The sequence below is a fragment of the Odontomachus brunneus genome, unplaced genomic scaffold (assembly GCF_010583005.1).
Source record: "Odontomachus brunneus isolate Ranch 3 - 2012 unplaced genomic scaffold, Obru_v1 Obru_scaffold_085, whole genome shotgun sequence".
In the NCBI taxonomy this organism is placed as follows: domain Eukaryota; kingdom Metazoa; phylum Arthropoda; class Insecta; order Hymenoptera; family Formicidae; genus Odontomachus; species Odontomachus brunneus.
Window position 1 is genome coordinate 1,503,142 of NW_022639535.1, and position 8,670 is coordinate 1,511,811.

An 8,670-nucleotide genomic window follows, 5' to 3' on the forward strand; every position below is an offset into this window, starting at 1 on the left:
AAAAGTTGATAGAGAACGATGGAATAAAATCCTATCGTTCTATCATTTTCTATTGTTTTGAATATGGTTTCTATATACAAACTTGTCAGAGTAAGGAGAAGTTTTTTAAGTATTTTAAAGTTGTGCTTAATCAGTTACAACCTTGGTAAAAAAAAGTTGATAGAGAACGATATAATAGAATTCTATCGTTCTAAATATGGATTTTGGTTTTTGATCTCATAAATGTGAATAGTATTCTATCGTATACGATAAAACACTATTCACATTTGTGAATTCACGAACCAAAATCCATATTCAAAACGATAGAACGATAGAATTTTATTATATCGTTCTCTATCAACTTTTTTTTTTATCAGGGTTGTAACTGATTATGCACAACTTTAAAATACTTAAAAAACTTCTCCTTACTCTGACAAGTATGTATATAGCTCACTGAATTTATGTGACAAACACACAGATGTCTATACTAAATTGCTAACAGGCTATCTAAAAGCATATAACGGTTTGTATCCGATAGAGTTTCCGGTGAGTGTATGAAGTTGGCACCCCACTTTTTGAAAATCGAACATTCTGATACCGCAATAGATTGTTCTAGTTGCTCCAAACATTGTTCCAAAAGGACAAATCCGTAAGTTGAATTATAAGTCAAAAAAATGTTTTTGACCTGGCACCCCATTTTTTGAAAATAAAGCATTCCGATACCGATATAGATTGTTCTAGTTGTTCCAAACATTGTTCCAAAAGCACAAATCAATAAGTTTAATTATAAGCCCGAAAAATTAAAAAAAAGTTTTTTGACAGTCTATCGGACCAAGAGTAAACTTATACTATCTTTCTTGTTCCAACCGAGATCTTTTTGTTCTGAGTTGTTCTAGGCTTAAGAATTATAGTTCTAGAGTATGAGACTCATAAGATCATTCGTTCTCCGAAAATTCGTAAAAAAATCGATTTGACAGTACTCGACGTCAAGAGTAAACACATGCTTCCTTTCTTGTTCCAACCGAGATCTTTTTGTTCTGAGTTGTGCTAGGCTTAAGAATTATAGTTTTAGAGTATGAGACTCGTAGCGTCATCCGTTCTCCGAAAATTCATCCGAAAATGCATCCAAATAAACACGTTTATTTTTTTTATTGTTCTTATTCCACCAATTTTGTCCCGCCGCTAACTCACAAGAATTGTAAAACTCCGATGTAACAAATGTGACGGGGAACGTACTATGAGCATATCATACGGTGCGCAATTATTTATCGAAAATTCGATTATGGCTGTTTTGGGTGACATTCCACTTTGTATCAAATTAAATGAACAGAATTATACTCACGTTGGATGTGTTGTATATCATGAGCAAAATTTCGAAACATCAGTTGGCCATTACACTGCGTATGTACGTAATGGTACCAATTGGGTTGAATATGACGACTTGTTGCGTAAGCCAAAAAAACTTTCCGTTCAAGCTAAAGGCAATGTAAATATATGTATTTATGTAGAAACATAAAATATTTTTAACCCTCCGTTTGCATTATGTTTTTTACTAACGCCGTTTGTACGGTGACCCCTTTAAGTCCTGTAACATTTTTTTGTTAAACTCGTCTAAAAAATCTGAAAAACTTCTGGGATACTCTAGAGAGATTATATTTTATGTTCCAATAGTTATTTTAGTCATTTATTAACAATTTTTTGCAATAACAATTTAAATTTGCCGAAATCGACAAAAAATGTAATTTCGTAAAAAAAATTCATAACTTAACAACATATTAAAATTAACAAAAATATTTTCAGGTTTTTTAAGATAAATCTATTTTCTTAAAAAAAAAGTTCTATATATTGATTTAAAAAAGTATAATTATTTGGATGATTGAAAATAAGGATGATTGAAATATATTTCTGAGGTGACAAAAATTCAAGAAAAAGATGATTTCTTACAAAAATTAATCTTTATTATAGGAAAATTGGCGGAAATAATTACAAAATGTCATGACAAAATAAAACGAAATTGCTTCGTCGTTTAAGCCTAGTATAACTCAGAACAAAAAGATTTCAGTTGGAACAAGAAAGGAAGATGTGTTTTCTCTTGACGTCGAGTAATGTCAAATCGATTTTTTTTCGAATTTTCGGAGAACGGATGACGCGAGTCTCATACTCTAAAACTATAATTCTTAAGCCTAGCACAACTCAGAACAAAAAGATCTCGGTTGGAACAAGAAAGGAAGCATGTGTTTACTCTTGACGTCGAATACTGTCAAATCGATTTTTTAACGAATTTTCGGAGAACGAATTATCTTGAGTCTCATACTCTAGAACTATAATTCTTAAGCCTAGAACAACTCAGAACAAAAAGATCTCGGTTGGAACAAGAAAGGAAGCATGTGTTTACTCTTGACGTCGAATACTGTCAAATCGATTTTTTAACGAATTTTCGGAGAACGAATTATCTTGAGTCTCATACTCTAGAACTATAATTCTTAAGCCTAGAACAACTCAGAACAAAAAGATCTCGGTTGGAACAAGAAAGATAGTATAAGTTTACTCTTGGTCCGATAGACTGTTTGTCAAAAAACTTTTTTTTAATTTTTCGGGCTTATAATTAAACTTATTGATTTGTGCTTTTGGAACAATGTTTGGAACAACTAGAACAATCTATATCGGTATCGGAATGTTTTATTTTCAAAAAATGGGGTGCCAGGTCAAAAACATTTTTTTGACTTATAATTCAACTTACGGATTTGTCCTTTTGGAACAATGTTTGGAACAACTAGAACAATCTATTGCGGTATCAGAATGTTCGATTTTCGAAAAGTGGGGTGCCAGCTCAAAAAATCATTTTTTTTGTTTTATTCGAAAACCGTTTCGAATGAAGCAATATCACTTTGGAACAATGTGGTACAAAGTCAGAACAATCTGGAACAACTTTCAAAATTATAAATTTCAAAAAGTGGGGTGCCAACTTCATACACTCGTTTCCGGTGCATGCGAGAAAATGGCTACCGACACATATTTTCACTACGCTTAGTAATAAAATTTTTTTGTTGAAAATGAGCAGAGCAAATAACATCTAATATTATCTATTTTTTTGTTACATTTTTTACATTTTTTGAATAAGATATTTTATGGCATTTTTGGTTTTACGACAGTAATTTAATACTCACGCTGAATCGCATTGTACGGTGTAAATACTCACACAAGTGACACAATGTCACACACACAAGACCACTGTCATTTTCTCGCATGCAATCGAAAACCTTACACGACACACGTTCGAAGCTTTAATTAGCAATATAGTTTGGTATAGACATCTGTGAACAAACATTAGTAGCGCTCTCTGAGATGAAGAACTCTTGAATGAGAACTAAATATTGGTTAGGACATAGGCCGGTATTCATTGTCGAATCTTATTTCAAGATTGTCTTGAGTAATGTCTTAAGATGCGAATACGGCTCTGTGATTGGTTCATGACATCTTAAGACAGTACTTAAGTTGATCTTAAATATAAGATCTGACTATAAATACCGGCCATAGACTTGAAGGATGGAGCATTGCCCTAATAGCACAGATGTCCAGAGGACATCCTGAGGGCATCCTGAGGACATTCTTCGTCCTCAGGACGTCCTTAGGACGTCCTCAGGAGATCTTGTGCTATCTGGGTGGGGTCTACTCTTAGAGCATATATATATATGGAGGGGGATTTCTGGCACAAAAGTGTCTCCAATATCTGTGCAAGAAAGAAAGCTATACGTTCCTATTCGTCCTCTGTGCGCATGCGTTGAAGTTGACAGGATAGGTTAGGTTATAGAGCTGACAGGAGATAAAAGTTATTTATTTTCGTCTGATAGAGCTCTGAGAATTTTTGCAGAATTTTGTATTAATTTTTTAGTACTTTAAGGAAATGCAAGAAAACGCAACTTTTGTCTGAAATATTGTTTTATACCTTTCACAGTTTTCAAGATATTTCGATGTCTCAAGTTAAATGCCCCACCCTGTACACTTGAGATTAATATTTATACATAATTATGAAATATACAAGTGATTAATAAACATTTTATTCATGTCTAAACTGTATTAATTTTGTAAATTTATGTCTAACATAATGTTTAGATACCATATCTGTAACGCATTTCGTTTCGTGATATAAACGTAAATTTATATAAATTTCAATTTCATTACGTATTAATTAATATGTTTCTATTCATTCTAATCAACAAGGTATAAAATCTGTACTTATTATTACTTTTTACTGGTATATTGCAATAATCAATAATAATATTTGTTTTTAGTGCGCTATAATAAACTTAACTGACAGAATCTGACTGTTGAGATCGTTTTCTTTTCTTTCGATGAACAGATGGCAGAGCATTGGGTTTCGTTCGTGTACCCTTAGCTTTCTTTATAAAATCTTCTTCCCGGAAATGATTAGCATATAATTTTGTGATGGTATTAAGAACGTCTTCCTTAATACCACAAAATGCTAACCATTGTTTGCGAGTTTCCTCATCTTTTGGAAATCTGTAAAGAAATAAAAAAAATATTTAATTTTATTACGTAGGGTAACAAAAAATTACAATATACGCTTAACTTGACGTAAAACCTAACCTGAATGTTACGTCTTATTATAAACTTTATTGAATGATAAATAAATAAAAGATTATATTTACTTACGTATGATAGGAAATCGATTTATCATGATTGCCACACAACACACAATATATGCAAGGCATTGTTGTCTTATATTAATTGCCTTCTTATTTTCTATTTAGAGCCCAAAGCAACTTGGACAAACTTTAGGCATTAGCCCAACAATTGACGCATGTTGGTACATGCGCGCAGAGGAGGAATAGGAATGTATACTTTCCTCTCTCGCACAGATATCGGAGACACTTTTGGTCTACAGGAGGCATACGCAAATCCCCCTCCATATATATATGCTTTAAGGGTCTACTATGAGTGCGAGGTATGAAGCAATGGTGGGGAGAGAGTTTCGATGTTCGGCCATGTTTAGATATTTAGGGCCACTTGTGCTGCCATTTATTTGACAATGGTAACATTATTTGGATTATCGAAATGATCTAAGTATTGATGGTAAATGGTATTAGATTTATTACAAAAGAAAACCATGTTATTACACTTAATATGAAATATACTGTGCATAATATTACATAAACCGTACTTCTATATATATTATATATAGAAATAACTTCTTTGCAAGTTTAATTAATCATTGCAACGACCAAAGTTTTTTTATGGTCTCATAAACTGCACTTAATGAAAAGTATCATTATAAAATATATTAATACTCGCTATTTTTATATTGCAAAACAAAGAAATATCGTTGTAACACAAAGACATTTATTTAATAAATTAATATTATTTAAAGGACACTAAATTTTAATGCGTAGATATTTTCTCTCATTTTTATGTATAAATGCTTCTCTGTATTATTACATAATTAATATAGGTGATACAAAGTACTGATAGGTGGCATCACTAGTGGCCCATATAGTGGCTGACGCTCTGATCCCCCTCCTCATCATTGCTTCATCCTCTGGTCTATGTTCCTTCATGTCCATGGGTTAGGAACCAGAGAGAAGCATGAAAGCGGCCACCAGCCTAATTTCAATGGTCAGAGTTAGGCGCATTTTCCAGACGCTATCTAACAAAATACGCCTTTACTACGTTTGTTAGGCCATAGACATAGTAAGAATAGATAGACCGAGTGTAAAGTCTGGTTTATGATGGTCGTAATCCGTTAACTTATACCGGAACCGTAAAAATTGACCAATCACAGTCGATTATTCTTCTATAATTCGATTATGATTGGTCAATTATTTTTTTTACGGTTCTGGCATAAGTTAACAGATTACGGCCATCATAAACCAGCCTTAAGGTTGTAACCGGGCCTCGTCCGAGAGCCTCGCGTTTTCTTACGTTTGAGGGACTTACCGACTTCTTCCTTTGTTGTAGGATGTGTCCTCCTCGGTTCCAAGTCTTGGGTCCTGCTTACTTCCTTGAGATAATTAGATCCGCTCCAGTAGATGTGATTCCAGATCCTCCGAACAGTCGCCAGTCGATTTTTAGGTAAATCAATAAACCCTTACTGGGTTTCTCTATCCTCGTAGAGAACCCTACTGAATATCCCGAAGTTTGCAAATTCGTGTCGCAGGATGCTATGCGACGCACTTATCGAGGTAATGACCGTATAATGAATGAATCAACGAGTAAATGACTCGAATAGAACAATTTGTTAACACTGGTTTATTTAACAACTTATATGTTACCGTTTATAAAAGGGATCGCGTACACCGTTAAATGAACAATTATCGCAAGTGCACTCACGAGCGCGCGCACGAGCACGTCCGAACACCTCGGCTTCCCGTACGAGACTGCTTTCTACAAGTTTGCGAATCACGTAACTGCGCGGCGCATGCGCATTCAACAAGGTCCGCGGGACATAATTTGGACCGTCTTGTTTAAGTGTCCAGTGGACATAATTTGAATATCTGAGCCGTATGATCCGTGCGTGCTCATGTCAAGCAATTAAACTACGCCGCCCGCACGACGTTCGCGACTGTCAAACAAAATCAAACTTATAGAGTCCGATTGACATAAACATACTAAAAAGTCAGACTTATGGAGTCCAACTAACATAAACATAAAACACTGTAAGGTCGGACAAAAAGACAAACTATGGAGTCCGACTTACCTAAGCAAACTATGTTTCACGCGTGTTGAAAAGAAAAATAATAATAATTATTTTAATATCTTAAATTATGGCAGGAGCATAGGCATAGGTATAACGATCTGTCCTCGATCAAAACATCGAACCGCGAACATAAATCTAATATTCGAAACAAGACAGATCGTTACGAAAATAGGATACGCGACAAATATATGTAAACACTGCCGACCGGCCGCGAAAATCATAAACACCGAAACAGAATGAAATCAGTATAAAAGACAACGCGAAAACTTCAGAAGGAAGCAGTCTTCCGAGGCACTCCGTTGAGCAGAGCTAAGACTCCGACAGCAGCAGCTCCTCGCGAACATCGCTGTCTAGAGCTCCGCATCCTCCGCATCCTAGACATTCCTCGATACCGCTCTGCCGACTCGTTGGATTCGTAGAATCGACATCCGCGTAGACTTGTTGGATTCGTAAAGTCTACATTCTTGATTACCGCTACGTCGACTTATTGGACTCGTAAAGTTCACATTCCTCGATACCGCTCCGGCGACTTATTGGATTCGTAAAGTCGACATCCGCGTAGATTATCGGATACGTAAAGTCCACATCGTTGTTATTGCTCCGTCGAATATGGAGCATCGATATCCACGAAACCGTGCCGTCACCTCAGAGGACCGACATTCGCGGCACACCGCTGCATTGCTCGAGCGCTCGCCGAACTCCGACGTATCCCGACTCGCTGTCGCGTAACGCATTCGGAGCCGTATTTACTCGTCGAGTAACGGATCTCATCGCACAATCGAAAAATTAAAGACCCAAGCATCAACATCTCGCCGCAAGCGCGAGACAATCGACGCGTCATAATACCGCCCGCGTCCCGCGGCCGCCAGCGGCCCCAGCGTTACGAAATCAGTCAAGGCAAACGTCAACAGACTCGCACGACGAGCACAAAAACTCAAATATTAGATCAACGGCGTCGAGACAAGTTGTACATACTCATTGTAAATAGCCATTTCACGTAGAATAGACATCATCTTAATATCTACTCCACTGTCTTCACACTTATTTACTTCTGCCCGAATCCGGACCACACCGACTCGCAGCCTATCCCGCACCGAACGCAAAATAGCGTTACATAGGGTTACAAGTTTGCCGAGTTTTTTTTATTTGGTGAAGTGTTAGAATATTGGATGAAGGTTGAGTATATAGGGGTGTAGTTGCAAAATTATGTAAAATATAAAAATTGTGGGAATACAAAGTTTTAGATTTTCAATTGCATATATTTCGTAAATGGTGAGAGATACAGGGTTGTGATATAAGACCAAATGTGTAGGGCTTGAAGAGTACTACAAGTTTGCTTATATAGACCAACCTTGTATCTCTTATGTGAAAGGCAGAAAAGGGTGTCTGAATATTCAAGGTCGAATATCTCGTAAATGTGTGGTTCGTTTGCAAAGTGTCATAAGGCTTTTTTGTAGAGCTTGATGAGATCTACAAAAAAGTCTTATACCTCGTTGCAAACGGACCGATAGTTTTTGAGAAAAATAAGATTGAAATATTTTTGAAATTATTGCCCGTCTTCCAGAGAAGGAGTGGAAAGAGTGAAACTTGGATCGTATGTTGACACCAATAGTGAGTAGTCGATGAGTAATGCATTTTGGAAAAGCGATTTTTGCAATTTTTTTTTTTTTTATAATTTTTGAAAGTGGTATATCTCGTAAACGGGCGGTTTGTTAGGTTGTAACCGGACGTCGGTCCTGGCGAGAAGATGCAGGCTCGTGCGTCCTGTGCACGGGCTCGATTCTTACGAAATGTCTTGCGGTCGCCACCCGTCCTTCAATATCAACGCTGGTCTTCTCACAGGATGCCTGGATAACCGGGATGGACGGGAATCGCCGGGGCAGAGAACAACACCGTTTCGGAAGCACCAGGTTTATTATCTGGTCGCGGATTTGCCTCGTCGTCGTCGTCGTCGTCTTTTTCTGGAGAGTCGGCAA